We start from the raw sequence: 19218 nt of genomic DNA, 5'->3' as shown, positions 1-19218 counted from the left end.
GTGGTCTGTGTGCAGTGATTCTTATTAACAATAACTAGAACACACAGGCTTACCAAGACACTCGGCAGGTCAGGCAGCATCTGTGAAGAGAGAAACAGAGTCAACGTTTCAGGTCGATGACCTTTCGTCAGAACTGGAAAAAATCCGGAAATGGAACAGATTCTTAAGCAAGTGAAGAGGCTGGGAAAGGGGGGAGGGGAGGAAAGAACAAAAGGGAAGGCCTGTGATAGGATGGAAGGCAGGAGAGATTAAGAGACATTGGCCCAGTAATTCGGCTCGGGTGATTGCCGCGCGTGCAAGGCCCCAAGGTGGACTCACCCGGCGCGCCGACATCTGAAATCTGGCCCGCAATGACATTCCTGTGACTGGCCAGCTTGAGGTCCTGCCGTGCTGTGCGTGCGTGACCCAGCGGCGTACTTAGTGCGATGAGCCGGCTGGGATCACGTGGGCACTGGGCAACCAATGGGAGGTTGCAAAGGTTCATTCATAAGTTTGACAGTGAGAGCTGTCAAACTCATGAAAACTGCTGGCCCCAAAACACGACTTAAACCTGAAAGAAAATTTAAAAAAAACATTGCAATACTTAAATGAACCATAAATAACTATGAAAAACTATTTTAAACAATAATTTTAAAATTTGAAAAAAAAATTTTTATAAAAAATCTGGGCTAAAACTAAACTTACCTTACTGTAAATTCTTAAAAATTACAAACCTGTGGAAAAAAAAAATCTAAATTGTATTAATAGACCGCTTACCTGAAAAACTAAGTACTTACGTGTGGTTTTTCCGTGTGTAAATATCGGAGGCCTTTACACACGCGCAACTCTGGGGAAAAAAAAGGGAATTTCACTGCGCACGCGCTGCCTGTGCAGTTGCGCGCGCTGTGCCTCTGAACCCCTTCGTTCAGAGGACTGGAAATGCCGGCGTTCCCCGCATGCGCGGTGCTTCCTGAACGCCGGCATTTCCACCGGCCAGATGCGTGAGTACCCAGACCGTACTCACGCATTTGGACCCGAATTACTGGGCCATTGAGAGATATTCAAGGCAAAGGGAGATGGTAATGGGACAGGTTAAGAAACAAAGGATGGCTCTAGATGAAGTGTAAATTGTGCTTTCTTTTAAATATTAATCCCTCAACCAACATAACAAAAACAGATGATCCAGTCATTATCACATTGTTGTTTGTGGGAGCTTGCTGTGTGCAAATTGGCTGCTATGTTTCCTACATTACAACAGTGACTACACTTCAAAAAGTACTTCATTGGCTGTAAAGTGCTTTGAGACGTCCGGTGGTCGTAAAAGGCGCTATAGAAATGCAAGTCTTTCTTTTCCCTAGTCTCATTCTTTTGTATTTTCCCACATTAAATGCCATTTTCCACCCACCTATCCCGATCCCTTTGTATTTGTAGGTCCGCCTCACCCCCATTATTAGATTCATGCCAGCTTTAAATGATGGTTAACTGTGTATGTGTGTTTTTTGTAATGTTTTAAATATGACCTTTTGCACGAGTACATTCCATGTATTTGACATGTACTGGGGTAAGTCTGGTCTATCCGCCGGGGAAAGGATGTTTGAGTTAAGCTGACGGGATTGGGGGGATTGCAGGAAGAGAGAGGCAATCACTGTGTGTACTCTTTTTGAGCAACCCATAAACAAAGAGACTAACTAAACTCAAAACATTAAGTGAAACTTAACAAATTAAGTTGAAATTTGGTTGCTGGGTGATGAATCACTCCAGTCCCCACGGGGCCCACCGGTCGCAGGAGGCCTCGAGCGTGCCGGGTTCACCGCGTGCTCCATCTCCAAGGACACCCGGGCACAAACGTGGCCACGGAAGAGCGGCAGTCAGTCGGCCGAACGACCCTCTGCTGCCTGGACCCAGTTGCTGGCAATCACTGTGTGTAGTGTTGGTTGTGTAGACTTTGTCCCACTGATGTGAAGAGACTATCTGTTATAGACTTGTTTTAGTGATTAATCTCTCTTGATGTTTGACTGTCGAGAAGGAAAGTACAAATGGAAAGAGGCGAGGAGACTGGTGAATCTTCTCTGGTGGAACAGGAAGTCCAGTAAATCATTCTGAGATGAGAGTTACTGAGGTTTCCCTCAATCTGGTCAGGGAAGGACGGTGCTGGGGTTCCATGGATACCTTGTGTTCCTGTTTGGACCACAACACTGTGGGATCAACAGGAAGGAACAGGCTAAGAAAGCACATCAAAGGTCTAACACTATTGAATGAAAGATGAAGTAAGGAAAAGTGGGACTAGTGGACTGACACACGTGTTCATGTGATACAGGTATGTTGAGAATAACCTCAGATTTTCACCCAAGGTCAAAACTCAGATAAAGCTCTAACACTGTGACCACGTCTCTAATTGTTTATCCTATAGTTACCTTGCTCTATTCTCCAACTCTCCATTAGGCTTAGAAGTGGCAGCTTTAGCCGTAGGAACCTAGTGCAGTGTGGTTCTAAGCCAATGGGACTCCATGAAGAGAGTATTGTTCTTCACCCCCTCCCCACCAACAGAAATGATCTTCACCAAGAAAAGAATCCCATAAAGGCCAGTTGGAACTCCCAGATTTGAATTAGGACAATTCTACTCGACTAGATTGGGTGTTTAACCAAATTGTCTGCAACTTAAAACATCAAATGAAACTTAAAATTTGGTTGCTGGGGTCGATGATGCATTCCAGTCGCTGCGGTGCCTACCCGTCACAGAAGGGCTCGAGCATGCTGGCCGACACCGCGTGCACCATCTCCAGGGAGAACCAGGCGCAAACATGGCCACGGAAGACAGACAGGCAATCGGGCCGAACAACACTCAACCGCCCGCTGCTTGGACCAGTTAATGGCCTTTTTGGGAAGGCCCAGGAGCAGTCCTCCGAGAAGGTCCTCTCATCTGCCTGCTCCCTCCACACTGGGTGACCGAAGATCAGGAGCGTGGGACTGAAGTGCAACCCAAAATTGAGCAGCTCCTTTCACATAATGAATGAAAGGAGGACTGCCACCTCACATTCTGTGTAAACACAGCCCAGTGTACTCTTTTAGTTTGGACCAACAACAAATTTGACTGTAAATTAACAAAAGTTCAACTAAAAACATAAATCAAATTAAAATTTGGTTTTCCGGGTTGACGAGGCACTCCAGTCCCCGCGGCGCCCACCGGTCGCGGAAATACTCAAGCGTGCCGGCGGACACCGCGTGCTCCATCTCCAGGGCCACCCGGGCGCGAACATGGCCGCGGAAGAGAGGCAGGCAATCCGGCTGAACGACCCCCCAGACCAATTGATTGCTTTTTTTAGCCAGGCCCACAAGGGTGACCGTAGATCAGGAGCGTGGGACTGAAGTGCAACCAAAAATCAAGGAGCAACCTCTCACATTCTATGTAAACGTGAAACACGGACTCCTCCAGGCCGCAAAAAATGCAGGCGGCCTGGGAGTCCGTGAACCTATTTAAAACCATATTGCACGGGACCGCTCCGTGCAACACCCTCCAGGCCAAGTCCCCGATGGAACAAGGGAGGACTCCCGCGTAGAGCCCTCCATTGGGGACCTCCGCCACCGCCGGTCAGCAAGACGCCACGCCAAGGCGTGTCCGGATGGCAGACGCAGACGGCAAAGTGGTGTCTGCGCAGGAGCAGCCCGTACAGGAAACTCCTCCGCACGGAATGAAAAGGCACGGAGGGTCTTTCCTCGAGACGGCGCAAGTTGTGAGGAGCCGGTTTCCGAGGGGAGTTTCGGGGCCGGGCGCCGATTAGGAACTCCGTCTGAACGGGGGCAAGCTCGGACGGGATCGCCCCACGTGCTCAAGCCGCCTCGATACACCTAGTGGAGCCAGGACCCAGTGCCACTTTCACCGACTCAATGGCTTGGACCACGAGCCGGACGTTGGCCCAGGACCGGCGCCGCGCCAGCTCCTCCGGCGCCATCCAGCCCGCTCCTCCGCCATCGAGCAGATCCCCGACTCTGGTCACCTTGCCAGGCACAGCCCTGCGCTCCGCCAGCCACCCGAACCCACGGTCGTGGAGGTGCGGATTCCTGAGCAACGGCTCCCGAAGGCGAGCCGCTGCTCCTGAGGGGGTTGGGGGCGGGGGGGAAGAGAAGGGCTCCGCCTCGAAGCGACGTAGTTCCAAACCCATAGCAGTTCCTGGTAGAAGACAGGCAGCTCCCGCAGGCTGGCACGCATGCCGCCCACTTTCACAAACAGGAGCTGCGTGGCGTAATTGAGGCCGTGCAGCTGGTGGAAGAAATACGTCGCCAACGCACACCATCTCAGAGGACACAGCCCAGCGTAGCTCTTGTCTGAAGACAACCAAATGTTATCAGAAAATAAGCAACCATTCAAATTTACAAGGAGACAAAATCCAGTCCAATGTTGGACAGTTTATTTACAGTTAGTGACAGTTGATATTACAGAGCCCAGGTCTCACAGCTCTTTGTACAAAGTCACACAACCCATCATTCCCTGAAGGACAGGGTCTCCCACACAATTATATAAACACAAGTACTGAACACTAAGCTTCAGTCACTCTCCCCCAGGGTGTGCTTGTCAAATAAGTACTCTCCCATGCCATTCTCAGGGGCTCCCAGTCTCTTCAAGTTGGTGATGTGATCTCCAAGCTTCTTGATTATCTTCACTTGCTCATCCAAGTAGTGGGTCTCCAGGAAGTCACACAACTGAAAAGAAACAAAGTGAAACTAGTTATGGCCAGTAGCAGATATCAAGGAACATCCAAGCTCCCCCCACTTCCTCTAGAGTTGGGATTTTAATCCTCTTGGACTGGAGGATAGTCAAGTGGTGTAATTGAGATGATGTAAATTTGCTCAAATGATCTAGTAATTCCTGTACAATAGATGCTTAGATCCTGGAACCACTGCGACACACTTATTCTCAATGTCCACATAAGGCCAACTGTCCCATCCTCACCCCAACCCCCTTAAGAACCCAGGAGACACCCCAACACAAAGCGATTGGGCATGTAGATTGTTGAATCGGCTCAAGGACAGCAAGGTTCCACCACCTCCAACATACCCAAAAACCCACCAAGAACTTACATGAGGGTCAGTGCTCCCAGTGGAGAGTTTGTGCAGATCCAGCAGACTCTGGTTGACATTCTTCTCCATCTGCAGAGCTCTCTGCATCACCTCCAGACCATTGCTCCACTCATCCTGCTCTGGTTTCTGAAGGTGAAAGTCACAGTTCACTTACAATGAATTAAACAAAAAAGACAAGACAGCACAAGGAAAACAGGGGTGAAAAGCAGCCAGAAATCCATGTTACCATGAACCAATGTGTCACAGGAATATAGAATGACAGCATTGCTTTAGAAAGTATTGGAAACAAGGGGAACCCAACAGAAGGCCACTCATTTATTGAATCCAACCTTGATGTCCTCCAAGATGATTCGGCCTCCACGCCGATTCTGGAATTTCATCAGTTTCTCAGCATCCTCGTGTTTCTCATGTGACTGCTCCTTGAGGAACTCGGCAAAGTGACGCAGGGCAACATCATCCCGGTCAAAGTAATAGGACTGTGGAGAGAATTTTAAACAGCTTCATCAGACCTAGATCTTCATATACAATGCAAGATTATATTTACCCCTAGTTAGCTAGTGAGTTCTTAATCTTGCAAAAATAGATAGAACCATAGAAGATAGGAGCAGTAGTAGGCCATTCGGCCCCTTGAGCCTGTTCCAACGTTTAGTGAGATCATGGCTGATCATCCAAACAAGTACCCTGTCCCTGGCGTCTCCCTTGATCCTGAAGATACCATTGGTTAACTAACAAAATGCAATTCACTTCACTAATCTGAACATGTTGGCCAGCTTCTCCTCCCAAGAAGCAGGATGAAACAGTCAACCAACAAATAAAAACTACAAACTACAGTTCAGGATTATATTTCATGACCAGTCAAACTAAACTCTACTGCTGGATAAGTAGTCCCTCCTCTATTTCCTGTCATTCAGATGAGATGTTAAACAGAGGCCCTGTCTGTCCTCAGGTGGATGTGAAAGATCTCAAGGCACTACTTCAGAGAACAGGGGAGTTCTCTCCAGATTCCCAGGCCAATATTTATCCCTCAACCAAAACAGATGAGTCTCATTGTTTGTGCAAGCTTACTGTGCACAAATTGGCTGCTGCATTTCCCACATAACAGGTGGCTTCATTGACTACCTCCCAAAGTGCCTTGTAGCCAAAGAGATCTAGGCACAGTGAACAAGGCTTCAACACCAGGATTCCCAGAACTTCACTTCCAGTTAGAGAAAGCTAGTGAGGACCTGCCATCATGTCACTCACTACAGTCACCCCACTGAAACTGAACTTTGTTTCATATCAACAAGCACCAACAGTCACTTGACCAGGTTTGTGCTCTTCTGTTACAAACTCAGGCAGCAGCTGAGCTAGTTCCATATATTAAACCTGCTCAACAGAGTGCAGCTGCTACAAGGAGCAGGCCATCAACACAACAAGCTCACCCTGAAGTACTCACTGCTCAAACATTGCTTCCCCAGGTAAGGAAGTCAAGAGAAATATAGTTGAAAGCCAGTTCATGGAACTACAGAATGTCCAGCTTTTAAGAATACAGCAACAAGGAATACAAGACTCACCATGGAAAGATAAACATAGGAGGAATAGAGCTCCATGTTAATTTGCTTGTTGACAGCATCCTCACAGTCCTTGTGGTAGTTCTGACGTACTTGGGAGGCCATCTTCACTATTTCCTGTTATACTATTACTGCTCACTAGCACCTAGAAAGTTCAAAAACTAACCCTTTCTAACTCAAGCTCTTGTATTTATACTACTGGGACAGCCTGCATTCAAACAAGGAATGATTGACAATCCCTGAGAGCCAATCAGGAATCTTTCCTGAATCCAGGCACCAATTAACAAAGGAGAGGGTGTGTGGGGGAGGAGGGGGGGAGACCCAGAGCCAATCAGAGCTATGGAAAACCGGCAGGTTTGGGAGATCAGTCTCGGTGATGTCATTGCTTTTGGGTTCCTTGACCTTCTTCAAATCGGAAAGTCTCTCGTTGTTTGATGCTCTCATTTGAATTAAATGACAATTTGCTGCTTTCCAAAAGCTCAAGGTGCTGAGAATCATCCTTCGCTATCGATGAATTTTCCTACAATTGTTCCTTCATCGTCGCTGGGTCAAAATCCTGGAACTCACTGCCTAACTGTTGCAAAGAAGGGAGGGAAAAAGAGTGGCAGGGCTATAGTAATAGGGGATTCGATTGTAAGGGGAATAGATAGGGGTTTCTGTGGTCGCGACCGAGACTCCAGGATGGTATGTTGCCTCCCTGGTGCAAGGGTCAAGGATGTCTCGGCGCGGGTGCAGAACATTCTGGAGGGGGAGGGGGAACAGCCAGTTGTCGTGATACATGTTGGTACCAACGACGTAGCTAAAAAAAGGGAAGAGGTCCTACAAGTAGAATTTAGGGAGTTAGGAGCCAAGCTAAAAAGTAGGACCTCGAAGGTAGTAATCTCTGGATTACTACCAGTGCCACGTGCTAGTAAGAGTACAGAGAACAGGATAGTTAGGCTAAATACGTGGCTTGAGCAGTGGTGTAAGAGGGAGGGTTTTAAATTTTTGAGGCATTGGAACCAGTTTTGTGGTAGGTGTGACCTATACAAAAGGGACGGTCTACACCTGTGCAGAGATGGAACTGATGTTCTCGGGGTAATTTTTGATAAAGCAGTTCGGGAGCATTTAAACTAGTATGGCAGGGGGCTAGAAACCTATGTAGTGAAATAGAGGAAAGTGAAAGGCAGACAGAAATAAATGGTAAAAGGGTGAGGAACAAAAAACGAAGGGCCAAACTAATTCATAAAAATTGTGAGCATAAAAAAAGCCTGAGGGTTTTATACCTTAATGCGAGAAGCATCAGGAACAAGGTAGATGAATTAGCTGTGGAAATAGAGGTTAATAATTATGATCTAATTGGGATTACGGAAACATGGTTGCAGGGTGAGCAGGGCTGGGAGCTTAACATACAGGGGTATTCAGTATTTAGGAAGGATCGACAAAAAAGAAAGGGAGGAGGGGTAGCATTGCTAGTAAAAGAGGGGATAAATGCAATTGAAAGGAAGGATATTAACTCAGTTAATACAGAATCTATATGGGTGGAGCTAAGAAATAGCGAGGGGCGAAAAACATTAATAGGAGTGGTATATAGGCCTCCAAATAGTAAAATAGAGGTTAGGGAGGGCATCACGAGGGAAATTAGAGAAGCGTGCAATAAGAGCACAGCTGTCATCATAGGTGACTTTAACTTACATATAGATTGGACTAGCCTAATCAGTAAAAATAATGAGGAGGAGGAATTCCTTGAGTGTTTGAGGGATGGTTATCTGGATCAATATGTCGAGGAACCAACTCGGGAACAGGCTATATTGGACTGGGTACTGTGCAATGAGAAGGGACTAATCAGTAATCTTGTTGTACGGGGACCCTTGGGTCAGAGCGATCATAACATGATCGATTTCTCACTCGAAATGGAGAGCGAAGAAATTGACTCAGAGACTAAGGTCCTGAATTTAAACAAGGGGAATTATGATGCCATGAGACGGGAACTGAGTAGGTCTGATTGGACAACGTTCCTGGGAGGACTGGAGGTAGATAAACAATGGCAAACATTTAAAGATAGAATGACAAAATTGCAAAAATTGTTTATACCAATCTGGCATAAAAGGAAATCTAAAAAGGTGACTCAACCGTGGATAACAGGGGAAATTAGAGACAGCATAAAATCCAAAGATAGGGCGTATAAAATAGCCAAAAAAAGCGCCAGAGCGGAAGATTGGGAACAGTTTAAGATAGAGCAAAGGAGGGCAAAGGGCATAATCAAGAGGGGCAAAATAGCTTACGAAAACAAGCTGGCGGAAAATATAAAAACTAACTCCAAAAGCTTTTATAAGTATATCAAAAGGAAAAGACTGGTGAAAACCAAAGTTGGTCCATTGCAGTCAGATACGGGGGAATATATAATGGGAAATAAGGAAATGGCAGATCAACTAAATGCATACTTTGGGTCAGTCTTTACGAAGGAAGACACAAAAAACCTCCCTGGGATATCGGGAAAAATAGGGACATTGGCAAAGGAGGAACTGACGCAAATCAATATCTCTAAGGATATGGTGTTAAGGAAGCTAAAGGGATTGAAGGTGGACAAATCCCCAGGGCCTGATAACATGCATCCTAGGGTACTGAAGGAGGTGGCCCTAGAGATAGCGGATGCACTAAGGATGATTTTTCAGAATTCATTAGACTCGGGAACAGTGCCGATGGATTGGAGGGTAGCTAACGTTACCCCACTATTCAAAAAGGGGGGTAGGGAAAAAGCAGGTAATTACAGACCTGTAAGCCTTACATCAGTTGTGGGCAAAATGCTGGAGTCCATCATTAAGGATGAAATAGCGGAGCACTTAGCAAATGGGGACAGGATAGGACAGAGTCAACATGGATTTACAAAGGGTAAATCGTGCTTGACTAATCTATTGGAATTTTTTGAGGGAGTAACTGGTAGAATAGATGGGGGAGAGCCAGTAGATGTGGTGTACCTGGACTTCCAAAAGGCCTTCGATAAGGTCCCACATAAAAGATTAGCATGGAAAATTGAGGCTCATGGGATAAAGGGGAAAGTTTTGGCGTGGATAGGGAACTGGCTGTCAGATAGAAAACAGAGAGTTGGAATAAACGGCTCATTTTCTGAATGGCAGGCAGTAACAAGTGGGGTACCACAGGGATCTGTCCTGGGCCCCCAGCTGTTCACAATTTACATTAATGACCTGGATCAGGGAGTCGGATGCAGCATTTCCAAATTTGCAGACGACACTAAACTAGGAGGGGGGGTGGGCTCAGAGGAAGAGACCAGGAAGCTCCAGAGCGATTTGGACAGACTGGGCGATTGGGCGGATAAATGGCAGATGCACTATAATGTGGACAAGTGCGAAGTTATCCACCTTGGGTGCAGGAACGGGAGGGCAAATTATTATTTAAATGGCAATAGATTGGGAGAGGGGGAAGTACAGAGAGACCTGGGTGTTCTTGTACACCAGTCACTGAAGGCGAGCATGCAGGTGCAACAGGCGGTCAAGAAGGCAAACGGTATGCTGGCCTTCATAGCAAAAGGGTTAGAATACAGGAACAGGGATACCTTGCTGCAGCTGTACAGGGCACTGGTGAGACCACACCTCGAGTACTGTGTACAGTTTTGGTCGCCTCATCTGAGGAAGGATGTTCTTGCCATGGAGGGGGTGCAGCGGCGATTCACCAGGCTGATACCAGGAATGGCGGGAATGACCTATGAGGAGAGACTATGTAGTTTAGGGATGTACACACTGGAGTTTAGAAGATTGAGAGGGGACCTCATAGAAGTGTATAAAATTCTGACAGGTCTAGACAGACTGGATGCAGAAGGAATGTTTCCCTTGGCGGGTGAGAACAGAACTAGAGGACATAATTTAAGGATAAGGGCTAAACCATTTAGGACAGAGATGAGGGGGAATTTCTTCACTCAGAGAGTGGTGAACCTGTGGAACTCATTGCCACAGAGGGCAGTGTACGCCAGCTCATTAAATATATTTAAGAGGGAATTAGATATATTTCTACGGGCAAAAGGGGTTAAGGGTTACGGAGAGAAGGCGGGGACGGGATACTGAATTAAAGGATCAGCCATGATCTCATCGAATGGCGGAGCAGGCACGAAGGGCCGAATGGCCTACTCCTGCTCCTATCTTCTATGTATCTATGTATCTATGTAACCCACAGACTTAACATTGGCGACGAGTCAGGATTCGAACCCTGCGGCAGTTGTTCCACGGCGGCTTCGTCCGAAGACAGGACGTTGAAGAGAGGTTTCAATCCTCACCAGTCTGGAACCGACAGGCTGGAAGCGACAGGCATTAGGACCCTGAAGCCTCCATAACCTCGTGGGTAAGCCGCAGCGTTGGCTGCAAAGACAGGGCCACCGATCGGGAGAGCTGATAAGGGCCGCACTCAGGCTGAAAGACAGCGTCGGGGGACGGGTGAAGACCGTCAAGCGCGGGAAAACCGCCATTGAAGTGGGCGGGGAGAGCGAGAAGCGCGGGAAAGCCGCCATTTTTCGCGGGAAAACCGCTGGGGAAGAAGGCAGAAGCGGGAAACCGCCATCTTAGAAAATTAATTAGAATTTTCAGAAACAAGAAATAAGTAAAGCAATACTTGTGGTGTTCTCAAGAAGAGAAGAAAATTAATAATAAGTAAAGAAATACTTGTGCTGTTCTCGGAAAGAGAAGAAGATGCCTAAGCGAGGAAATATTAATGATTTTAATGCTGAAATAGAAGACAGGGCCACGTATGGGGAACGCATAGGAATATATTGCGTAGCCATATACGACAAGGCAATAACTTTGTTAAATTCGATGGGAGCAAAAACATACGGGCTCTTGAAACATCTAATAGCACCAGTTAAACCAGTGGACCAGACCTTCGAAGAGATCGTAGCAGTGCTGAAGGATCAAATTACTGCAAGCACTTCCAAATGCTACCGTTGTGGAAAGACAACGCACGACCAGAATCAGTGCTGGTTTAAGAACCAAGAATGTAGGAAATGTGGCAGGATCGGGCACATAGCAAAAGTATGCCGGTCAAGAATGACGGACAACAAGAGGGAGTCCGCAAAAAAAGGGTACAAGGAGAGTCCAAGGGAACAAAAGTCCGACTCACACTTCAAATACAAGGGACTGGACAGTCTAAAAATTCACAACGTGAACAACGAAGCTGACAGACAAACCATTTGGATGACGCTGCGGATTGAAAAGGCCAAAGTCAAAATGGAAGTAGACACGGGATCGGCATTGACGGTCATGAATAAGCATGACTATAAAAAGTTTTTCAAACATATTCCACTACGGAATACAGAATTAGTACTACAGACATACACGGGACACAAAGTATTCCCTATTGGGAAGGCAGGAGTTAATGTGCGATACAAAGACAAAAATTACCGCCGTCTGGATCTGTATGTACTGCCTGAGGGAGGTCCACCACTTCTAGGACGGGAGTGGATCCGAAAAATAAAGATGGATTGGCATGAGCTAAACGCCATGTCGGTGGAGCACGAGAAAGAGGACGTCAAATCTGAACGGTTGTCCCGAATATTAGATGAAGCGAAAGTAGTATTCCAACAAGGGCTGGGTAAGCTGCGAGGTATTAAAGCAAGGGTTAAGATTGCAGAACATGCAAGCCCAAAGTTTTGTAAGGCCAGGTCGGTACCGTATGCAATACGACCAGCAGTGGAGGCAGAACTAGAAGAACTTGAACGATCAGGGGTTCTGTCAAAAGTAGACTACAGTGAGTGGGCCACGCCCATTGTACCCGTCATGAAATCCTCACCAAGTAGTAAGCCAGGGGGACCGGGTAAGGTCCGTATCTGCGGGGATTTCAAGATCACAGTGAACCCAGTGCTTCATTTGGTGCAATACCCGCTGCCAAGGATTGAAGATATTTTCGCTTCGTTGGCTGGAGGAAAACACTTCACGAAGATAGACCTAGCTCAGGCATATTTGCAGATGGAGGTTGAGGAAGAGTCACGCCAATACCTAACTATCAATACCCACAGAGGTTTGTACCGTTATAACAGACTGGTCTTTGGAGTGGCTTCGGCACCAGCAATTTGGCAGAGGGCCATGGAACAGGTGTTACAAGGAATTCCAAGCACACAGTGCTATTTGGATGATATCCTAATCACGGGAATGGATGAAGAGGAACACCTCACGAATTTGAAACTGGTACTCACCAGGTTAAAGGAGTATGGCCTTAGGGTTAACCGCAATAAGTGTGAGTTTTTCCAAAAACGAATCTCATACTGCGGTCATATCATTGACCGTGAGGGACTACATAAATCACCGGAGAAGATAGAAGCGGTCGTGAAGGCTCCCGCTCCAGGGAACGTGTCACAGTTAAGATCATTCTTGGGGTTGATCAATTACTACCACAAGTTCCTACCAAATTTGTCCACGGTGCTGCATCCACTGAATGAGCTGTTGCGAAAGGAGACACCATGGAAGTGGAGTGAGGAGTGCAAAAAGGCTTTTCGCAGAAGCAAGGAGTTGATTACCTCCGAGGAAGTGTTGGCTCATTTCAACCCAGCATTACCCCTTCGGCTGGCGTGTGATGCTTCACCGTACGGAATTGGAGCAGTACTTTCGCACAGGCTTCCAAATGGCTCGGAAAGGCCAGTGGCTTTCGCGTCCCGATCTTTGACAACCGCGGAGCGAAATTACGCCCAGATAGACAGGGAGGCCCTCAGTCTTGTGTGGGGTGTGAAGAAATTCAACCATTACTTGCAATGTAAGAGGTTCACATTGCTGACAGACCACCAGCCGTTGGTGTCCATATTTAACCCGAACAAGGCCGTGTCCAACATGACAGCACAAAGGCTACAAAGATGGTCAGTCTTACTTGGGGCACACCAGTATGACATTGAGTACAAAAGGTCAACAAAACACGGAAATGCCGATGGGTTATCATGCTTACCATTGCCGACAGTAGAAGAAGCGAGTACAGGGGACCCAGTGGAGTTGTTCCACTCGTCCATTGTGGAATGTCTGCCGATAACAAACTCAATGATTGAGAAGGAGACAAGGAATGACCCGACTCTTTCACGAGTCTATGACTTAACGGTGAAGGGATGGCCAGCACAGAGCGAACCAACACTGCAGGCATTCTCACAGAGGAAAGAACAACTGTCGGTGTGCCGAGGAACCCTAATGTGTGGGTCAAGAGTGGTGATTCCGCCCAAACTCCAAAAGAAAGTACTCAAGGAGCTGCACGAAGGACATCTGGGTGGAGTAAAGATGAAGAATTTAGCGAGAGCATTTGTGTGGTGGCCAGGCATCGACGGGAACATAGAGGAGATCACCAAGAATTGCCTAGGATGTCAGAGGGTTCAGAATGCACCACCACCGGCTCCTCTGCACCCATGGGAGTGGCCCTCATCTCCTTGGCAAAGAGTACACATCGACTTTGCTGGTCCATTTATGGACTCGATGTTCCTGATAGCGGTAGATGCCCACTCCAAGTGGCCGGAAGTAATTAAAATGACCACCACCACGACGGAGAAAACCATCACGGTGTTAAGAACCATGTTTGCTCGGAATGGCCTGCCGGAACAGATCTGTTCCGATAACGGACCACAATTTGTGTCCGAGGAATTCAAGAAATTCCTAAAGAGCAATGGGGTTAAACATTACACATCAGCCCCATACCATCCCGCCTCCAATGGGTTGGCTGAAAGGTTCGTCCAGACCTTCAAGAAGGCCGTAAAGGCCATGAGTAATGAAGACATAAGTCTACAACATAAGGTAGACAGCTTTTTGTTGGCATACCGAAATGCAACACATGCGGTCACAAATCAAACTCCCGCAATGATGTTTTTTAACAGACGCTTAAGATGCCGGCTGGATCTACTTAAACCCAATGTCAGAAGGGACATGGAGAACCGGCAATTCCAGAACATCAATGACAGGGCAACTAGGTCTTTCAAGATGGGGCAACAAGTTTTGGCCCGGGACTATCGTACAGAAAAATGGCAGCCTGGAACTATTAAAAAAAGGCTAGGCCCGTTGATGTACACGGTGAACATTGGGGACAATGTAATAAGGCGCCATGTTGACCAGCTCATAGAGTCCGCCACAAATGAGCACTCGACTTCACCACCTGACCCGAGTAATGTTGAAACTGAAATACCTAGAACACCTACTGCTGATCTAGTAACATTGGATTCAGATGAACCTGACACTGTTGTTCCAGCTGAATCGATTTTGCCAGGCACCCCTACTGGGCCGCTAGGAATGACGACACCACTTCGGCGTTATCCAGAGAGGATCCGGAAACCTCCACAGAGACTAAACATGTAAACTGTTATATGACGTTGACTCCATCGAGAGTATATCTGTAAACTGTTATATGAAGTTGAAGATTGTATGTTTAAAGGGGATTCTGTAAGTAATAAGCTAAAAAGGGAGGAGTGTTGTGTATGTAACCGTTTACCTTTAAGGGAACTATAGAATGTAACCGTTCGCCTTTAAGAGCACTACTTTCGGTGTGGCACTATTTGTTGGCTCATGTATACTGTAATACCGATAGTGACCACACCAGTATATAAGGGTTGTGATACGTTAACTAGGGCAGAATCGCCCGAGCCTCTGAATAGTAAAGACGTGTTTTATTTTGTTAACAGTGGAGTCTGTGATTATTTATAATACAACCCACAGACTTAACACCCCTGACTGTTTGGAGGCCTATAGTACACTCCCAGCAAAGTGCTTGCCCCCTTTTTGTTTTTAAGCTCCACCCATATGGCCTCATTAGAGGAACCTGCTAATATATCATCCCTCCTTACTGCAGTAATTGACTCCTTAATTAATATTGCGACACCCCCTCCTCTTATACCTCCCCCTCTGTCTCGCCTGAAGATTCTGTACCCCGGAATATTGAGCTGCCAGTCTTGCCCCTCCCTCAACCATCTCTCCGTGATAGCAACAATATCATACTCCCATGTGTTTATCAACAACTTCAGTTCATCCACCTTATTTGCAAGACTCCTTGCATTAAAATAGATGCCATCCAGCCTTGCCCTCATATATTTGCCCTGCATCTCGCTACCACATGGAGTAGTTGAGGCGAAGAGCAGAAATGCATTTAAGGGGAAGTTTGGTAAGAAGGGAATAGAAGGATATGCTGATCGGATTAGATGAAGAAGGGCGGGAGGAGGCTCGTGTGGAGCATAAACACTGGCACGGAGCAGTCGGGCCAAGTGGCCTGTTTCTGTGCTGTAAATTCAATGTAATTCTTAAAACACGGGCTCCTGTAATGTTTTTCACATCGAGTGGGCTGAAGACTTTGTTTTGTCTGAAACATGAAGCCATCCAACCCGTCAGCACGCAAACCCATCCCGACTCGTAGAATTGCGGCTCATCGTCGTGTGAAATGTGGGGACTCAGATACCCCAGAAATGCCTCTGAGAGATGCAAAGACATCAACGTGGAATGGCGGAAGACGGCAATTTCATTGCACCCGCTGCAGTTCTCAGCTAAGTTCCTAAATTAGCTTGTAAACACTGGCGTGTTGCAGCTGCAGCATCATCAACGGATGAATTCATTCCTGGGGGTGAAGGACACAAATGGAGATGCAGTCGGATTTGGAAAGGATGATTGCTATTTGGTATGAACTGCACAATGGGCCTGAATACCAATCAATACATTTAAGGAGCAGCTGCCGGTATTGGGTTTATACATTGATGGAACAGGCAGGGAGGGGGAAAGAGTTTCAGGAGAAGTATCTATTTAACTTGGGTGTTGTCCTTTGTGCATTTAATGAAATACATTTACTGCTTCCAGAAGGATTATATTTTGTGGGAATACAGTTCCACACGGATTCCTCATCCTTCAATACCTTACCCAAGACCATGAGTGTTGGCAGGTTAGTCAACCATGGTGGGAGAGGGGGGAAGGAGAGGGGTCCCAGAACAAAGCCCAATAGGGTATTCACACTTTCCCAGTAAGAAACCTTTGAATTCTCTACCCCAAAGGGCTGTGGATGCTGAACCATTAACTATATTCAAGGCTGAGATAGATTTTTAGATTGTAGTGTGATCAAGGGATATGGAGATCGGGCTGGAAAGTAGAGGTGAGATTGAAGATCAGCCATGATTTTATTGAATGGTGGAGCAGGCTCAAGGGGCGCATGGCCTACTCCTGCTTCTAATTATGTTATGTGGATAGCAAGCCGATATGGCAATTGTTGATTCTCCTCCACCACCACATCAATTGTAATCCCCTTATCATGAGTTCAGTAAGCTCCAACATTGCTGGTCTGTGCAGCAGTTATTTGTTTCGCTGCCCAGAAAGGCTATAGCGGCACTGGTGAGTTTGTTAACAGAGTTACCCCCGCTAATGACTGATGGGGATCTGTAGCAGTTTACTGAATACAAACTGCTCTTCCCCAGGGAAAATATAATTCTTAGAGAATGCTAAACCAGAGTTTTCTCTTCATTGGACTGAAATGACAGAACACAGTCACAGCAAATCATCCTTGTGTTTATTATAACTTGTATTTCATTGTAGTGGCTAAATTATAACTCTCCAAGCTCTCAAGGGCAGGGGGAATATTCATCACCATGGCAACAAGTACTTCTATTTAACTGCCTCGACCCCAAGCTTTGGAATACCCTCCCTAAACCTCTCTGCCTCCTTTAAGACTCTAAAACCGAATTCTGACCAAACTTCAAGGGGCCCTGGTCCCATTAGCTCATTTGGCTGAACACACCTTTGTACATTAAGTTGTTGTATTACAACATTGCAGTTTGCTTGCAACACAAGATTGACAAATATCCAAGAAATACATAGAATATCTAAGTTAAATAAATTAAAATTACCGCGGCAAAAAAAAAGAACTGTTCCCATTGGTGGAAGGGTCGAGAACCAGAGAACACAGATTTAAGGTGATTGGCAGGGGGCCCACAGACGACATGAGGAAAAACTGAACAGAGCGAGCGGTCAGCATCTGGAATGCACTGCCTGAGGTTGATAGAGGCAGACTCAATCTCGGTTTCCAAAAAGGGAACTAGACAAGCACCTGAAGGAAAAAATGGCAGGGCTCCACAGAAAGGGCAGGGTGTGGTACTAGCCGAAGTGCTCCTGCAGAGAGCCGGCATGGGCTCGACAGGCCGAATGGCCTCCTGTGCTGTAACCATTCTATGACCAAATCCCATGACAACACTGCTGCACAGCCCAGTGTAATACTGGAAATGTAAGCAAGTTCACAGAACATCACAGAAACCCCACAGTGCAGATAGAGGCCATTTCGGCCCATCGAGCTTGCACCGACACACATCCCACTCGATCCCCATAACCCCTACACCAACACATATCCCACCCTATCCCCGTAACCCCACGTATTTAATCCCCCCTAACGCTAAGGTTCAATTTATCATAGCCAATCAACCTAACCCGCACATCTTTGGACTGTGGGAGGAAACCAGAGCACCCGGTGGAAACGCACGCAAACACGGGGAGAATGTGCAAACTCCACACAAAGATTCACCCGAGGCCGGATTCGAAACCGGGTCCCTGGCGCTGTGAGGCAACAGTGCTAACCACTATGCCAACTGGAACAAAAACCACTAAAATTTACAAGCAGACAAAATCCAGTCCAACATAGAACAGTTTATTTACAGTTAGTGACATTTCACATTAAGAGCCCAGGTCTCAGCTCTTGCACAAAGTCACAAGCCATCATTCCCTACAAGACAGGAGTCTCGCACACAATTATAAATACAAGTACTAAACACAATAGGCTTCATCCCTGCAGTCACTCTTCCCCCAGGGTGTGCTTGTCAAACAGGTACTCTCCCATGCCATTCTCAGGGGCTCCCAGTCTCTTCAGGTTGGTGATGTGATCTCCAAGCTTCTTGATCATCTTCACTTGCTCATCCAAATAGTGGGTCTCCAGGAAGTCACACAACTGGGGAAAAGAGGGAAACTAGTTATGTCCAGCAGCAGATTTCAAGGAACATCCTAGCTTCCCCCACCCCCCCCCCCCCCCCAGAGTGTTTAATCCACTTGGACTGCAGGATAGTCTAGTGGTGCAATTGAGATTAATGGAATTACTGCATCATTAGATTAAACTTCCTGCACAATAGGGGCATAGATCCTAGAATCACTGGGACACATTTACTAGTCACTGTCCACAGTAGGCCAACCTCCCACCACTCAAACCTAAAAAAGGCACCAACACAGCTATTGGGCGTGAAGATCTTATAAATAGGCTCAAGTTTCCACCACCTCCAACTGAACATATGCCCACATTACAGCATCAAGAACTTACATGAGGGTCGGTCCTATCAGTGGCGAGTTTGTGCAGATCCAGCAGACTCTGGTTGACATTCTTCTCCAGCTGCAGAGCTCTCTGCATCGCCTCCAGACCATTGCTCCACTCATCCTGCTCTGGTTTCTGGAAAGGGAAATTCAGACAGTTCACTGTATAATGGAATAAACAAACAAGAAAGTATTGAAGGAAATTAGGGGTGCAAATATCTAATTTTACCATGAACCAATGTGTTAGAAGAAAATAGAACTACGGCATTAAGCCAACACAACTACTGGAGTCAAATCACAGATGTATTTAAGGGGAAGCTAGATAAGTACTAGGGAGAAGTGTATAGAAGGATATG

The 19218-nt window shown here is 46.7% G+C and overlaps 2 protein-coding genes and 1 long non-coding RNA gene across 3 annotated transcripts in view; all 3 read right to left on the bottom strand.

Moving 5' to 3' along the window:
- The window catches only part of LOC147099747 (ferritin heavy chain, oocyte isoform-like), a 412482-nt gene that overhangs the window by 260475 nt on the left and 132789 nt on the right, over nt 1-19218 (bottom strand). The gene's annotated exons all lie outside the window — the stretch shown is intronic.
- LOC147099751 (ferritin heavy chain, oocyte isoform-like) overlaps nt 1-19218 on the bottom strand; it is a 273112-nt gene that overhangs the window by 226508 nt on the left and 27386 nt on the right. The gene's annotated exons all lie outside the window — the stretch shown is intronic.
- Nucleotides 18192-18994, bottom strand: LOC147099752 (uncharacterized). Its single transcript, XR_015073920.1, has 2 exons — nt 18873-18994; nt 18192-18509 (listed from the first exon to the last, which is right to left on the bottom strand). It is a non-coding gene; the product is annotated as an uncharacterized LOC147099752 (long non-coding RNA).

This window comes from Somniosus microcephalus, chromosome 28 (assembly GCF_052327205.1).
Source record: "Somniosus microcephalus isolate GS21.2 chromosome 28, FLI_Smic_1.0, whole genome shotgun sequence".
NCBI lineage: Eukaryota > Metazoa > Chordata > Chondrichthyes > Squaliformes > Somniosidae > Somniosus > Somniosus microcephalus.
Note: the sequence above shows the minus strand (reverse complement) of the source record. Positions and strands in the feature narration are given on the sequence as shown.